Source organism: Rhinatrema bivittatum, chromosome 5 (genome assembly GCF_901001135.1).
Source record: "Rhinatrema bivittatum chromosome 5, aRhiBiv1.1, whole genome shotgun sequence".
Classification (NCBI taxonomy): Eukaryota; Metazoa; Chordata; class Amphibia; order Gymnophiona; family Rhinatrematidae; genus Rhinatrema; species Rhinatrema bivittatum.
The window spans coordinates 345,972,634-345,989,328 of record NC_042619.1 but is presented as its reverse complement, the minus strand read 5'-3'; the positions used below and the strand labels follow the sequence as shown (position 1 = coordinate 345,989,328).

The window sequence follows — 16,695 nt, the reverse complement described above, 5'->3', positions numbered from 1 at the left end:
ATAAATAAATAGTGAAACCTCAAATAAACAGGCTGCACAGGAAGCACTTGTGTGCACATAAATAAATAAATAAATAGTGAAACCTCAAATAAATAGGCTGCACAGGAAGCACTTGTGTGCACACAAATAAATAAATAGTGAAACCTCAAACAGGCTGCACAGGAAGCACTTGTGTGCACATAAATAAATAAACAAACAAATAGTGAAACCTCAAATAAACAGGCTGCACAGGAAGCACTTGTGTGCACATAAATAAATAAATAAATAAATAAATAGTGAAACCTCAAATAAACAGGCTGCACAGGAAGCACTTGTGTGCACATAAATAAATAAATAAATAGTGAAACCTCAAATAAACAGGCTGCACAGGAAGCACTTGTGTGCACATAAATAAATAAATAAATAGTGAAACCTCAAATAAATAGGCTGCACAGGAAGCACTTGTGTGCACACAAATAAATAAATAAATAGTGAAACCTCAAACAGGCTGCACAGGAAGCACTTGTGTGCACATAAATAAATAAACAAATAGTGAAACCTCAAATAAACAGGCTGCACAGGAAGCACTTGTGTGCACATAAATAAATAAATAAATAGTGAAACCTCAAATAAACAGGCTGCACAGGAAGCACTTGTGTGCACATAAATAAATAAATATTGAAACCTCAAATAAATAGGCTGCACAGGAAGCACTTGTGTGCACATAAATAAATAAATAAATAAATAGTGAAACCTCAAATAAACAGGCTGCACAGGAAGCACTTGTGTGCACACAAATAAATAAATAAATAGTGAAACCTCAAATAAATAGGCTGCACAGGAAGCACGTGTGCGCGCACAAATAAGGAGTTTAAATTTGTCTCTTTATACCATTTGCCAATTTTTCTACAATGATGTTTCAAATTGTTTTAACAAGTTAAGGAAAAACAAACCAAACAAACCATATTTGATATGGGCGTGGTCTGGGCGGGACACGGATGATCCGAAAAGGTGACTTGAATGGTGCGAGTAGGTATTTATGCGCACAAGCGCAGGCTGGGCTCCCTACCATGTGACTTTACTTCTGCTACGAATGGCGCCTACGTTTTAAAATAAAAAAAATCAGGGCCAGTCAGCGAGGTTTGAAGGGTCGGGGCTGATAGGGTAAAAGGGAGGAAGGTTAACTAATGAGGTTAGAAGTTGGAAGCTTTTACTTGCGCGAATTGGGAACGGACTGGGAAAACTGGTAATTGCATCGGTGCGCGTATCGAATAAAAATCCCCCCACTTTCGTGGTAGAGCCGGCGTTTGCGCACACAAGCGTGCGTCCATACAAAATGGCGCGCAACCGATGGTGTTCAACCGATTTTATAATCAAACGTGCGTATGCTTTAAAACGGCGGCGTCCATTCGGGCAAGCCGCCATGCGCGCCTACGTGCATTGCCCACGTGGATTTTTTTAAAAGCTACCGTGACAGAGGTGAATTTTAAAAGAGACGTGCATTCCAAAATTGGGAGATGAGCGCGCATCTCGCATCAGAGAAAAAAAAGGGGCGTGGCGTGTGTGCTGCACGGGCATTCCAGGGCGGGGACCGACGGAAGTGTGTGAAAGTACGTACACACCCCCTGGGCATGTCCTCGGGGCCAGTACCGCGTAACTTACTCCTAACTATGGAGGAGGCATCCCTGAGCGGTTTAAGAGGTCTGCGGTAACTGTGGGGAGTGCAGGCTAAAGAACCAGGGAGGACCTTGCTGGATGAACTGGTGAAACTGGTCATGGTATCGACGCGCGCTTTTTATAAAATCCCCCCACTGGCACGCCTCATACCAGACTTTACGTGGCTGTGTGCATCCACGTGTGCATAATTAGGCAGACGGATGCATGTGCCCGGGCTATTTTATAACATATACGCATGTGTGTCTGTGTGTTAGAAAACTGCCGCACTCCGGGGCTTGCCTGGACGCACATGCAGATATGTGTGCTCGCATGCCCGTTTGGAATTTACCGCCGTAGAAAAAACAAGTGAGTATTTCTAAAACAGGTAGAGAAATATTTGCATGTACTGAAACATGCGTGTGGTTTCAGAGCAGAACTATGCAGTATTTATTTTTATAAATTGTGCAGCTTTCACCACATAGTTTATAAAGCACTAGCAGAAATCTCTGTGTGTCCACTTATACAGGTAAATGCTATAATGAGGACAAGTTTTAAAGTTATGCATCCCTTGTTTTATTTTTTAATTGGAAGAATATGAAATACCAGTACTGCATTGCATAATAAAAACAAATACACATTTAATCACAAGGAGAATGTCTTATTATTCAGAAATATGTTCCACATAAATAATAAGAAACTGGGTCACACCAAGGATCCAACATGCCCAGCATCTTGTTTCCAACAGTGGCCAATCTAGGCTACTTGGCAAGTACCCAAATACGAAGTAGATCCCATACTACTGATGCCAGTAATAGCAGTGGCTATTCCCTAAATCAACTTGATTAATAGCAGTTAATGGACTTCTCCAAGAACTTATCCAATCCTTTTTTAAACACAGCTATACTAACTGCACTAACCACATTCTCTGGCAACAAATTCCAGAGTTTAATTGTACGTTGAGTGAAAAAGAACTTTCTCCGATTAGTTTTAAATGTGCCCCATGCTAACTTCATGGAGTGCCCCCTAGTCTATTATCCGAAAGAGTAAATAACCGATTCACATCTACCCGTTCTAGACCTTTCATGATTTTAAACACCTCTATCATATCCCCCCTCAGCCGTCTCTTCTCCAAGCTGAAAAGTCCTAACCTCTTTAGTTTTTCCTCATAGGGGAGCTGTTCCATTTCCCTATGCATTTTGGTTGCCCTTCTCTGTATCTTCTCCATCACAATTATATCTTGTCTGAGATGCGGCGACCAGAATTGTACCCAGTATTCAAGGTGCAGTCTCACCATGGAGCGATACAGAGGCATTATGACATTTTCCGTTTTATTCACCCTTCCCTTTCTAATAATTCTGAACATTCTGTTTGCTTTTTTGACTGCCGCAGCACACTGCACCGACGATTTCAATGTGTTATCCACTATGAAGCTTAGATCTTTTTCCTGGGTGGTAGCACCTAATATGGAACCCAACATTGTGTAATTATAGCATGGGTTATTTTTCCCTATATGCAGCACCTTGCACTTATCCACATTAAATTTAATTTGCCATTTGAAAGCCCAAACTTCCAGTCTCAAGGTCCTCCTGCAATTCATCACAATCTGCTTGTGATTTAACTACTCTGAATAATTTTGTATCATCTGCAAATTTGATTATCTCACTCGTCGTATTTCTTTCCAGATCATTTATAAATATATTGAAAAGTAAGGGTCCCAATACAGATCCCTGAGACACTCCACTGTCCACTCCCTTCCACTAAGAAAATTGCCCATTTAATCCTACTCTCTGTTTCCTGTCTTTTAGCCAGTTTGCAATCCACGAAAGGACATCGCCTCCTATCCCATGACTTTTTACTTTTCCTAGAAGCCTCTCATGAGGAACTTTGTCAAACGCCTTCTGAAAATCCAAGTATACTACATCTACCGGTTCACCTTTATCCACATGTTTATTAACTCCTTCAAAAAAGTGAAGCAGATTTGTGAGGCAAGACTTGCCCTGGGTAAAGCCATGCTGACTTTGTTCCATTAAACCATGTCTTTCTATATGTTCTGTGATTTTGATGTTTAGAACACTTTCCACTCTTTTTCCCGGCACTGAAGTCAGGCTAACCGGTCTGTAGTTTCCCGGATCACCCCTGGAGCCCTTTTTAAATATTGGGGTTACATTTGCTATCCTCCAGTCTTCAGGTACAATGGATGATTTTAATATAGAAACATAGAAACAAAGAAATGACGGCAGAAGAAGACCAAGTGGCCCATCCAGTCTGCCCAGCAAGCTTTCACACTTATTTTTCTCATACTTATCTGTTACTCTGACTGCTGAGTTCAGGGCCCTTATTGGTACCTTTTTGGTTCTAATTTCCTTCCACCCCCACACCACTGATGAAGACAGCAGTGCGGAGCTGCATCAAAGTGAAGTATCAGGCTTAATTAGTTTAGGGTAGTAACTGCTGCAATAAGCAAGCTACTCCCACGCTTATTTGTTTACCCAGGTTATTGTCTGAATATATATCCTCTTTTCTTCACCCCCCCCCCCCCCCCCCCCCCCCAGCAGTGAGCTGCGCTGGATATGTATTCCAAGAGAAGTATCAGGCTTTGTCAAATGATATCAAGTATGGTCCATGAAAAGATTCTTTTTTTTTAAATTTAAAAACAAACCCAACCAACTCTCTGCCTTTCTCCCTTAAAATCTCAGCTGACCTGAATCCAATACAATATTTTTAAAATTATTAATATATAATAATAGTGGCTGCTCTGCTCTTTAAACTGTAAAATGCTCTAATACGGAACATTCGCCATTAGTACAGATCAGACAGATTTAGTGATGAAATCAAAGTAAGGCAGACATCTTCTTATAGTCCCAATTGTGACATTTTATGTTCTGCCTAGATTAATTTAAACGGTGTTATTTGTACTTTAAATTTCATTCTTCATTTAATAGCCTGCTGTCATCAATTATGAATATATTGCACAGAAATTATTTCTTAGCTGTGTTTCTCTGTTAAATATCCAATTCACAGTTTTCCAAAATAGCAAAAGTGATTAAACAATGTATCATGATTTCATATCCTTTTAATATGCTTTTGAGCTGAAAAATATGTCAAAATATGCTATTAATTAAAGATGGTTAGATTTTGTAAAATTACCAGCTTCCCTGTTTCTTAGTTCTAATGCTTTCTCTTCGGATCTTATCCATCATGAGATTGATACACCCATATCTGGCACTAAGATAAGCCAGGTAAGTAGCTCCTCCCAGTTATGATCCTGTCCCACCTTCCACTTAGATAAGTCGGATCTTATCTGGCTAAATGGAGCTGAATATCAACCTCTTGATTTTATAGGCAAAATTTTCTAAAGGATTTACACATATAAATGGACTTTTGAAAATTGCCTGGGAGGAAGGGGGCTGTGTGTGTATTTTTATGTGCACAAAAAAAAGAGGCGTTCTTGGAGGCAGAGTTTGGATGGGGAAAAATTTACATGCATACTTCTAAAAGTCAATATTGTGCACGCTAAATTTACATTTGCTCTATAGGAGGTGTAAATGTGTGCATGTAAATTTATGCACATAGTTCTGAAAATCACCATAGGGATGGTAACTTTCAATGTGCACATGTGTACGTTATGAAAATCATCATAGGGATGGTAACTTTCAATGTGCACATGTGTACGTTATGAAAATCATCATAGGGATGGTAACTTTCAATGTGCACATGTGTACGTTATGAAAATCATCATAGGGATGGTAACTTTCAATGTGCACATGTGTACGTTATGAAAATCATCATAGGGATGGTAACTTTCAATGTGCACATGTGTACGTTATGAAAATCACCATAGGGATGGTAACTTTCAATGTGCACATGTGTACGTTATGAAAATCATCATAGGGATGGTAACTTTCAATGTGCACATGTGTACGTTATGAAAATCATCATAGGGATGGTAACTTTCAATGTGCACATGTGTACGTTATGAAAATCACCATAGGGATGGTAACTTTCAATGTGCACATGTGTACGTTATGAAAATCACCATAGGGATGGTAACTTTCAATGTGCACATGTGTACGTTATGAAAATCACCATAGGGATGGTAACTTTCAATGTGCACATGTGTACGTTATGAAAATCATCATAGGGATGGTAACTTTCAATGTGCACATGTGTACGTTATGAAAATCATCATAGGGATGGTAACTTTCAAAGTGCACATGTGTACGTTATGAAAATCACCATAGGGATGGTAACTTTCAATGTGCACATGTGTACGTTATGAAAATCACCATAGGGGTGGTAACTTTCAATGTGCACATGTGTACGTTATGAAAATCACCATAGGGATGGTAACTTTCAATGTGCACATGTGTACGTTATGAAAATCACCATAGGGGTGGTAACTTTCAATGTGCACATGTGTACGTTATGAAAATCACCATAGGGATGGTAACTTTCAATGTGCACATGTGTACGTTATGAAAATCACCATAGGGGTGGTAACTTTCAATGTGCACATGTGTACGTTATGAAAATCATCATACGGATGGTAACTTTCAATGTGCACATGTGTACGTTATGAAAATCACCATAGGGATGGTAACTTTCAATGTGCACATGTGTACGTTATGAAAATCATCATAGGGATGGTAACTTTCAATGTGCACATGTGTACGTTATGAAAATCACCATAGGGATGGTAACTTTCAATGTGCACATGTGTACGTTATGAAAATCACCATAGGGATGGTAACTTTCAATGTGCACATGTGTACGTTATGAAAATCACCATAGGGATGGTAACTTTCAATGTGCACATGTGTACGTTATGAAAATCACCATAGGGATGGTAACTTTCAATGTGCACATGTGTACGTTATGAAAATCACCATAGGGATGGTAACTTTCAATGTGCACATGTGTACGTTATGAAAATCACCATAGGGATGGTAACTTTCAATGTGCACATGTGTACGTTATGAAAATCACCATAGGGATGGTAACTTTCAAAGTGCACATGTGTACGTTATGAAAATCATCATAGGGATGGTAACTTTCAATGTGCACATGTGTACGTTATGAAAATCATCATAGGGATGGTAACTTTCAATGTGCACATGTGTACGTTATGAAAATCATCATAGGGGTGGTAACTTTCAATGTGCACATGTGTAGATATGAAAATCACCATAGGGATGGTAACTTTCAATGTGCACATGTGTACGTTATGAAAATCACCATAGGGATGGTAACTTTCAATGTGCACATGTGTACGTTATGAAAATCACCATAGGGATGGTAACTTTCAATGTGCACATGTGTACGTTATGAAAATCATCATAGGGATGGTAACTTTCAATGTGCACATGTGTACGTTATGAAAATCATCATAGGGATGGTAACTTTCAATGTGCACATGTGTACGTTATGAAAATCATCATAGGGATGGTAACTTTCAAAGTGCACATGTGTACGTTATGAAAATCACCATAGGGATGGTAACTTTCAATGTGCATATGTGTACGTTATGAAAATCATCATAGGGGTGGTAACTTTCAATGTGCACATGTGTACGTTATGAAAATCACCATAGGGATGGTAACTTTCAATGTGCACATGTGTACGTTATGAAAATCATCATAGGGGTGGTAACTTTCAATGTGCACATGTGTACGTTATGAAAATCACCATAGGGATGGTAACTTTCAATGTGCATATGTGTACGTTATGAAAATCACCATAGGGGTGGTAACTTTCAATGTGCACATGTGTACGTTATGAAAATCATCATACGGATGGTAACTTTCAATGTGCACATGTGTACGTTATGAAAATCACCATAGGGATGGTAACTTTCAATGTGCACATGTGTACGTTATGAAAATCATCATAGGGATGGTAACTTTCAATGTGCACATGTGTACGTTATGAAAATCACCATAGGGATGGTAACTTTCAATTAATATTCCTAAAATAAGCAGATATAACTTTACTCAAATCAAGATCTGCAAAAACAAACAAACAAAAAAAACCAAAAAACAAAACCCAAACAATCCAAGTGGATCGCTCAATAATCTCAACCTCTGAAGATTCCAGCATCTACGTCAATTAAGCAAATTAAGCAAAGGTGCAGAGGTAACTACATCTTGAGCATTAACAGAAGTGGATGAGGTTGAGAAAAAAAATCTTTTTAACAAAGGTCATACTCTCCTGAGACAAATGTAAGCAGTACACTATGTATCTTTTAAAAGTAATGATGGGTATCTCACTCAATTTTAGGAAAATTCAGGAACTGAAGATTAAGACATCTAAAGGCATTTTCCAATTCTTCGAGATAAAGCTCCTTGTGTCTGAATCATAGTAGACTGCACTCCTTGTTAGTGGATGCTTGGCAAGTTTTGCATCCTCGATATAAATAATTCACCCATGTGTCCAGAGCCTATCACTGTCAAAGCAGATTGGATTATATCTTAATCTCTGATGCTAAATTTTCGCAAGTCCAGTCAGTAGATATTGGGAACTTTACCATTTCGATCACACTCCAGTAACTTTGCAATATGTTTTTCGGAGGTAAGAATGTACATATTAGTGTTATATGCCATCCCAGTTAATGGAAGATGAAGTGTTTAGGGAATTTTTATGCAGTAAATGGGAAGAGTTTGCACACTGTAATGCTCAGCTTGCTGATACACTGCAGCTGTATTGGGAGACAACGAAGGCAGTACTGCGGGGCCATATCCTTGCATACTCTATCCATAAGAGGAAACAAACCAGGAATTGCTTAGATTGGAAAAGTTATTAGAAGAAGCGAGGAAAATGTTGGCTAGAGATATGATTGAAGCTAACAGAACCAATTTCTTTGCCTTACAGGGGCAAGTTAATAAGCTAATGCGTCACAGAACCATGAATACTTGAATGTATCAGAAGCACTGACTTTTCTGCTTTGGAAACAAGGTGGGGAAAAGCTTAGCATGGTTGGTAAAATCCTGCATGGGTTCAGGTTTACTCCGGTGCTACTGGATGAAAATGGTGTTAGACAGCAATTTAATAAATTTCCGATATCTTGAGAAAAGGGATTCCGAGCTCTATTACTTTCGAATCCTTTTGTGAGGGACTCCAGTTCCTTCAAGTGGGGGAAGAGGATTTGAGGCATCTTAATCGACCTATTACAAAAGAATAAATATTGGAGGCCATTAAAAATCTTAAGTCATAAACCTCCTGGCCCCTGATGGTTTTACGCTGAGTTTTAAAAAGAATTCTTCAACCAAGTGGCACATCCTTTAGAGAGATTAATTCAGGCAGCAGTGCAAGTTGGTGCTCTGCCTCGAACAATGCAGGAGGCTTTAATAACTATTATCCCCAAAAAAGGGCCTGATTTGGAGTAACCTGCCTCTTACAGATCACGCTCTCTTCTAAATACCAATGTTGAGATTTATGTGAAAGTTTTGGCAAATAGGCTGGTGGTGGTGTTGCCCAAATTGATATCCCCTGAGCAGGTGGGTTTTGTGGTTAACAGGGAGTTTATGTTCATTTTTTGTTAAACTTTGATATAGAAAAAGTTATTGACCACCTAGCCTGAGATTATTTGAGGTGTTGCACCTACATGGTTTCCACAGCCACTTTGTGGGAATGTTGCACTTGTTATAGAGGGCCCCATTTAGCAGCAGTTATGGTTAATGGATCAGTTTCAGAATTTTTTTTCTCTTGAGCGAGGTATGCAGCAGGGCTGCACTCTTTTGCCATTTTGGTTATTCTCAGTATGGAGCTGCTGGCTAGATGTTTGTTGGCTATTGAAGTTATTGCGGGGATTAAATGTCGTTCTAAGGAAGTTAAGGCTGCCTTATTTACAGACGATCTTTTTGTGGAACTGTCTCATCTGATAGACCCATTACCCAGATTAATTAATTTTTTGTGTGATTTTCCTTCGTTGTCGGGATTGCAAATCAACAATGGGAAATCGATGGTGTTGGATGAGATGGGACGGTTGCGGACTAGGTGGAGGGGGAATTCCTCTTGCAATAGGCAGTGGCAGACCTAGTGTACTTGGGTCTTTGTATTCCCCATGATGTCTTCCATGTCTATCGCGCCAATGTCTTCCCACTTTTGGTAGCGACAAAAAAGTTAACTAGTTGGCAGCATTTTCCTCTGCCTTGGTATGGCAGGATCCAGTTAGTAAAGATGATTGTTTTGCAAATGATGCCACTGTGGTTGATAAAGCAGGGATATAGTTGAATGGAATAAAATCAGAGGAGGCCTTGAATGCGGATCCCTGTGCTTTAGCTGAATCTTTGGGATGGTGATTTAAAGCTCCCAAATTTGCATTTGCATAATGCCTCATGCTTGCTCAGGGTGGCAACGGACTGAATTGGGGGACTGAGTAAGATGACAGATATTGAGGTGGATGGCAGCATGATTCAGCCTTTGGCACTGTCCTATCTTCTTCATGCAAAGACAGTGGCGTTACCTCTGCCACCATAGATGAAGCATATATCTGCCTATTTTTAAGGCGGGGTGGAGGGTGAGGGCTAAATGTTGTCTGTCTTTGAGGGTATTGGTGTTTTTGCCCATTAGAGGGAATGCAGCTTTTCGGCCAGGATCATGGGATTTTTCGAAAGTGGGAGACATGTGGCTTAAAGATGATTGGTCAGCTTTTAGCAGATACTGGACAAGGAGTTTTAACATTTCAAGAGTTAAAAGAAAAGTATCGACTGAGTAATAAGGATTTCTATGTTTATTTGCAATTACGCCATTATTATCGACTCAGTATTACAAGAAAGTAAATATTGCTTTTTGGCAGGTAACTTTTAAATTGATGCAATTCGCCGAAGCTCAAAGGTTGGAGGGAGAGTAGACGTTGGACCCCCTCTTTTTTGAAATAAAGGCTAAATGGTCTAGCGACCTGGCTATTCCTCTGGAGGAAGATGATTTGCGCTTTGCACTGGACAGATTGGGAAAGTTGATTGAGAGCACTGATTTGCATGAGATGCATTTCAAAATACTGCATAGTATAATGGGAGATACATCCCATTATGACAGCTAAAAGGGAATGGAATACAGACAGGGGCTGAGTTAGATAGAAGCTCAGCCAGGGGAAGGGAGGACTACAAATCACAGAGAGCCAAGGGGCTGAAGGGAGAGGAAGTTGAGTAAGGCCAGGAACCAGGTGCTGGGCTGATTAAAGGAAAGCAATCACACATACAAGACTAGTGGGAGTAGCAGGAGGAGGTGGTCAGTGGAGGAGGGAGCAAATAATACCTAATAATAGCAGTAAAGCCCTGGTGGATTGTTTGGGTGGAGTAGGAAAACGCTGAGGTACATGTGTTTGTTTGGAATATGTTCTCCTCAGCTTTTGAATTTTCCTACTGAAGGGGAGGAGGCAATCCACTTCAGCTCTGGAGAGACACCTAAGGAGGGGAAGGGTAGGGCACAGCTGGGATCGAACTTTGTTTTGGAGGGACTGTTGGGCCAGGACTCAACCTGGTGTTAGCGCTGGAATTTAAGAGCCTTTCTGGTGTGGGCTGTGGCACCGAGACAGGCATAGCCTGAGAGTATGAGTGTGAAGAAGCGTTGGTCCCGGGGAGGGCCGGGCTCTTGGACCTGGGTTTAAGGCCACTGATGCTGTAGGCTGGGGTGTACGTGGCAGGAAGAACCAGCCTAGACTTTGTTTGCAGGACCGATTTTGCTTACAACCCGAGTGTGGGAGGACTCACCTTTGTTTAAAGTTATAGTCAGACATCGGGAGACATTGGGATACTGCAGCGAGGAACTGCGGAGGAACCTACAATAGCGAACTCCATCCAGTGAGTGGTTACAATAGGCTATACTTGTCTCCTATAAGAACCTACAAAGCCCATATCGCTCCAGAGAATGTGCTTAAAATATGAAACACCAGAATGTACTTTCTTTCATTGCTTTTGGACCTGTCTACTTATTCAGGTACAAACTTGGGGCCTGATTTACTCCGATTCTGTTACTTGTATATCTGCAGAGTAATAGACAGCTCTAGCAGACATAATGTGTATGCAGAGAACTGCAGCTGTGGTGCTCATGATCCATAACAGAAAAAGAAACATTGCCAGTGGGGAGATCTGATAACCAGACAAAAGAGACTCATCAAAATCACTGGCACAGTGGTAAGACAAACTCAGATAGAAGAGAGATAAGCTGTGAGGACAGGAAAGAAGGCGTTAAAAACATGGCTTTTTTAACCAAGCATATTGTATTGACTCAAGCCAATGATTTAGATTTTATTTTGTTTTGATTTATTTTAGCTTAAAGTGTTTTTTTATTAGTTTTGTTTTTCAGTGAGATATTTTATTTGCATTTTTATTAAGTATTTAATTGTAATTTTTATAGTTTATGTTTATTTTATTTTAAATTATGTTGCTTGTATGTTGTTCTACATGTTCTTTTATTTTATATAATTGTAAACTGTTGTGAAGGTCCAAAAAACCGAACACCGGTATATAAAACTGACTAAATAAATAAAATAAATAAATACATTTTGGAACAATTGTAGACTTAGATTAAAAGAGACAGGTCCAACTGTCAAGACATGCTGAGATAAGAGAAAACTGGTAAACAGAAAGAAATTTTCTATATAAGCAGCTAATGTGCAAGCAGAAAACTGAAGGAGCTCCAACAGTGACTGTTAGGTCATTTGTCTCTCCTTCCTGATACTCTTATTTTGCATACCAATAAATGCTTCTAATCTGACTGAGTACTGAGTCTGTTTATCTGTAAACACGGGGATGAGTAATGTAAGAAACATTCAGTCCATGAGAAAAATGCTTAGTAAATGAGGTGCTTAGATTGTAAGCCCTCTGGGGACAGACCAAAACCTACAGTACCTAAATGCAATCTGCTTTGAAGTGCCTGAAAATCAGAATCTAAATCAAATCAAATAAATAAGTAACTAAATATTCTATTCAATGTCAATTTCAAGAGTAGCCCTTTGGAGATTATACAATTTTTTTTAAATCACACAATAAAATATCCAAACCATAAAAAATAAAAATGAATGTTGAAACTAAGGCCTTTTAAAAAATCAACAACACACCTGAATGAAAGCAAGATGCAGCATCTTCCTTTTCCTTTCTTTCCAGCTGCGTTATTTTCACACATCATTAAATTATTAACTATTAAACAGGAAATGTGAGGGCCAGATATATTTTTTTGACTCAGCTTGAATGGTAAGGGAAAGAACAGGTTTGCATTTATCATAGAGCTGCTGCTCCTTGTTCATCGAGCCTTGATGGGACACTAGCTGTGATGGACAGCCAGGACATGTAAGTGGCATCAAACCATCCCATCATTTATTCAGCATAGAGAGTTGAGACTAACTCACATCCCTTTCAGTCTTTGACATTGGTTTTGTAAAGGAAGGATTTCAGTTACATCCTTTTTAAGGGAACCAAAATGTATTTTCAGAATTAGAAGTAGACAAGTAACACTGACAAGCTCAGGTAGATTATGCTATTTAAGTGTTTCGCCAAAGCTCTAGCTAACAGTTTTAGGGAAACATGGCTGCTTAAATGGCAAAGAAGATACTAAGATCTTCAACAGAGTTGACGCCTCCTGGGGCAGTAGATAAAATGAAGGGCATTCTCTAAGACAGCTTGGAGTGATTAATTGACTGGCAACTAAGATTCAAGGCATAAAAATGTAATGGCACACCTTTAAGGTGTAGATGCATGGCACTGGCGTGATAAAGAGGGACATTCTCTATTCAGACCACCTTCATGTGTTAAGGAAAGAGTCAGGAGAGATTTCAAGCTGATCATATCTAATGATTTCCAGGTAATGAAAAAGAGCAGCAGGGCAGTGCCCAGAGCCAGTGGACTACGAGGGTGCGTACAGACATGCATAATCTGGAGAAGAAAAGGCAACAATGCTTCTGTACAGGTCACTGGGGAGACCTTATCTTATGTCCATTCTAAAAGTCATACCTCCAAAAACAAATTGTCCGAAGAAGGGCTACAAAATTAGTGCAGGGTCTACACCAAACGTCCTACGAGCTGAGCCTTAAAGATCTAAATATGCATACCATGAAGAGAGGGGAGAGAGAGATTAAGGCAGGCATCCAAATAGACAAAGCCAGAAGAAACAGGCCTTTTTCAGTGAATGGAATGCTCTACGCCAAGAGGCCATGATATGGGCGGGGCTCCAAAGGGATAGACTGTAAAGTAACATCAGAAAATATTATTTTATGGAGATGGCAGTGCATGAATAGAACTGGAACAGAATTTAAGAAAGCATCGGTAAACAAAACAGAACAGTTTTAGTCTCAAAGTGGTGAAGGAAAACCTGAGATGTACTAGGGTCTATGGCATTGGAACAGAAAGTAATTTGGGCAGATCAGATAAACCTTATAGCCCAAATCTGCTGTCATATTCTGATTCTACAGATCGACGGTATATAAAAGAAACAAATAAATAAATAAAAAATACATATGTAGGAATGAAAACGCAAGGTGACCTATGAAGACAGAGGACTTACTGCTGACAGCTGTGTCTCCTAACATTTAAAAGAAGCCTGAAGCCATAGAAATCAGGGCTGCGATCACTTTTACCCTATATAGATAAACTCCACGTTCAATGTAAGTGGAAAAATTCCCCTACGGAAGGCTCAGTATGGATCATTTGTGAGAGCACATATGCATACAGAAAAAACAAACAAACCTATCCTTCTGCAGTAGTCTTTCCATCCCGCTTATAAAGGCTGTTCTTTATCAAAGGGATATTTTGCAGCAGTATGACCTGAGATAGACCGTCACCACCACCAGTTTCTCTGAACTACTCTTCTGGACACATGCTTGTCCTTTATCATACATAGAGCAATACAAATGTTAGCAGGTAAAGAGCACTCGGTCCACCCAGTTTGACAACTTGTGCCAGCCTAATGTGCTGTCACAAATCTTATTTAATTTCTGATCTTCTGCTTCCTTCCCTCCCTGTCTCTAAGGTGCCTTCGTGTCTATCCCAAGCACGCTTTGCTTTATATGTACAACCTCTACTGGAAGTCTGCCAGCAATATGCACCATCCTCTCAGTACAAAAAATAAACAAAAAATATATATTCCCAGTATATCTGGGTGTTTGGCATCACTGTCTCATTTTTGTGAAAGTGGCAACATGAGCGTTAAAGAGTGACATCCATTTTTTGAGATGAGGCATTGAAAAATCTCAATATGAACAAATAAATACCACTCCTTGAGACATTGGTATAAAGCTAAACTTTGATGATTTAACAACGAGGTGATATTATTTAGATCAATCCATGAGGAATTTTGCATGCATAGCTTTGGTCTGATACCTGTTGCTGTACAGAAAATTATGTTCCCCCAATGAAGCCCATTAATGGGTGAAACAGAGGTCTCTTGCTCGGATTTGAATTAATAAGATTAACAAAGAAGTCACAAACTCAATAAACTGTACGGACTAACATACAATTTATTCTTTTATGTGATATGATCTCTTGCAGAATATATTATCAGTAATCAGTTGAATTGAATTTAATATACTTGCACTTTATACATAAGTTGTGATGCTCAAATAGTCATTTAAATGGTATTTAAATTGTATCTATGGATTGTGTATGATTGAGATGAATGAATGTGTATGAATGACGTGGTTTTAACATTTTTTGGTGAGTGGTATTTACTGTAATAATTATGTTTTTTATACTTTTGTAAACTGTAATAAAAATGTGTGATAAACACTTGAAATAATAATCTGAAAAAAATATGAGTATTCTCCCATTTTTGTTTTCCATATAAATATCTCTCTATATATATCTATATCAATATTTATTTATTTTTGGAATTTGTAGCCTGCTAATCCACAGAGCTTGGCAAGTAACTAGAATTACATACCTAATAAAAGCGCAGTAAGTTACAAACGGTACAAACATTTATACAATGTCTAGACTAAACAAACAAAAGTTAAATTATACAAACATTAAAATCTTAAACACAACAGCAAAAAATTGCTAGTCATCCACCATAGCAAGGCATCCTATAATGCCCTGAGATACCTGGGTAGGGAAAGCTTTGGAGAAAAGATAAGTTTTTAACATCTTTATAAAATGTAATAGGTCATATTCCATTTTTAGTGGCTCTGGGAGACTATTCCTGCGATGCTGGAAATACGAGAACGTGACTCGGCTAAGTGAATGGATTTATGTCCAGGGATCACCAATAATCTGTGATCTGTTGAGCGAAACTCGCAAGGAGGACAATAGAAAACTGGTTGTGGAAAAGAAGAAGGAAGAATGCCTTAATGGCTTGAAAAATCGGAGTATTTTACATTGGATCCGTTGCTCTTCTGGGAACCAGTGGAGTGCAGGCAAAACTGGGCAGATATGTGAATGTAAGGAAGTGCCAGAGACCAGGCGGGCTGCTGAATTTTGGATAAGTTGTAGCACATGAATTGTGGGGGGTTTTTGCAGGCCTAATTAGAGAGAATTACAGTAATCAATTGAGTTCATGATCAATGTTCTGAGAGACTTACGAATGGCTTAATGGAACGTGAAAGGCAAAGTTTATGCAGACAAACATTTTAGCACATTTCTTTTCAGCCTCTCCCCCCCTTCATCTTGATATCATCCCCTTCTCCTTGACCTTCTCACTCTCCGGAAACTGCTACCTTCTGCTAACTTTACTGAAGCTTGCAATAAATCTGAATGTTTGTGTCACATTTCTCCTTTTCCTGAATTACCCTAAACGAAGGATCCCCAAAAGGGAGGGGCGGCATAAGACATTTCACATCACGGAGAGGGCCAGCACTTGCTGAAGGCTTTTCAGTCTCCAGTAGGCTCAAGCACCATCATTTCACCACCACTGATCCCAGCCTTTAACAAAATCAGCAAGACCTTCAAGCCAAGACGTTCAAGGCATTTTCCCGGCTAGCAGAGGACCTAACCTCGGTCACAAAGGCAGAACCCAGACAGACTCTCACCAAATAAGAATAAAAAAAAAAAAAAAGCCATACAATATAAAACTGAAAGGTGCAGACAATAAACTACACTGAAAGCCACTACAAGTCAGTGCAATTATGCAAAAATA

The 16,695-nt window shown here is 39.3% G+C and overlaps 1 protein-coding gene across 3 annotated transcripts in view; it reads right to left on the bottom strand.

Annotated features, from left to right (window-relative positions):
- The window catches only part of PCCA (propionyl-CoA carboxylase subunit alpha), a 714,772-nt gene that overhangs the window by 38,705 nt on the left and 659,372 nt on the right, over positions 1 to 16,695 (bottom strand). The gene's annotated exons all lie outside the window — the stretch shown is intronic.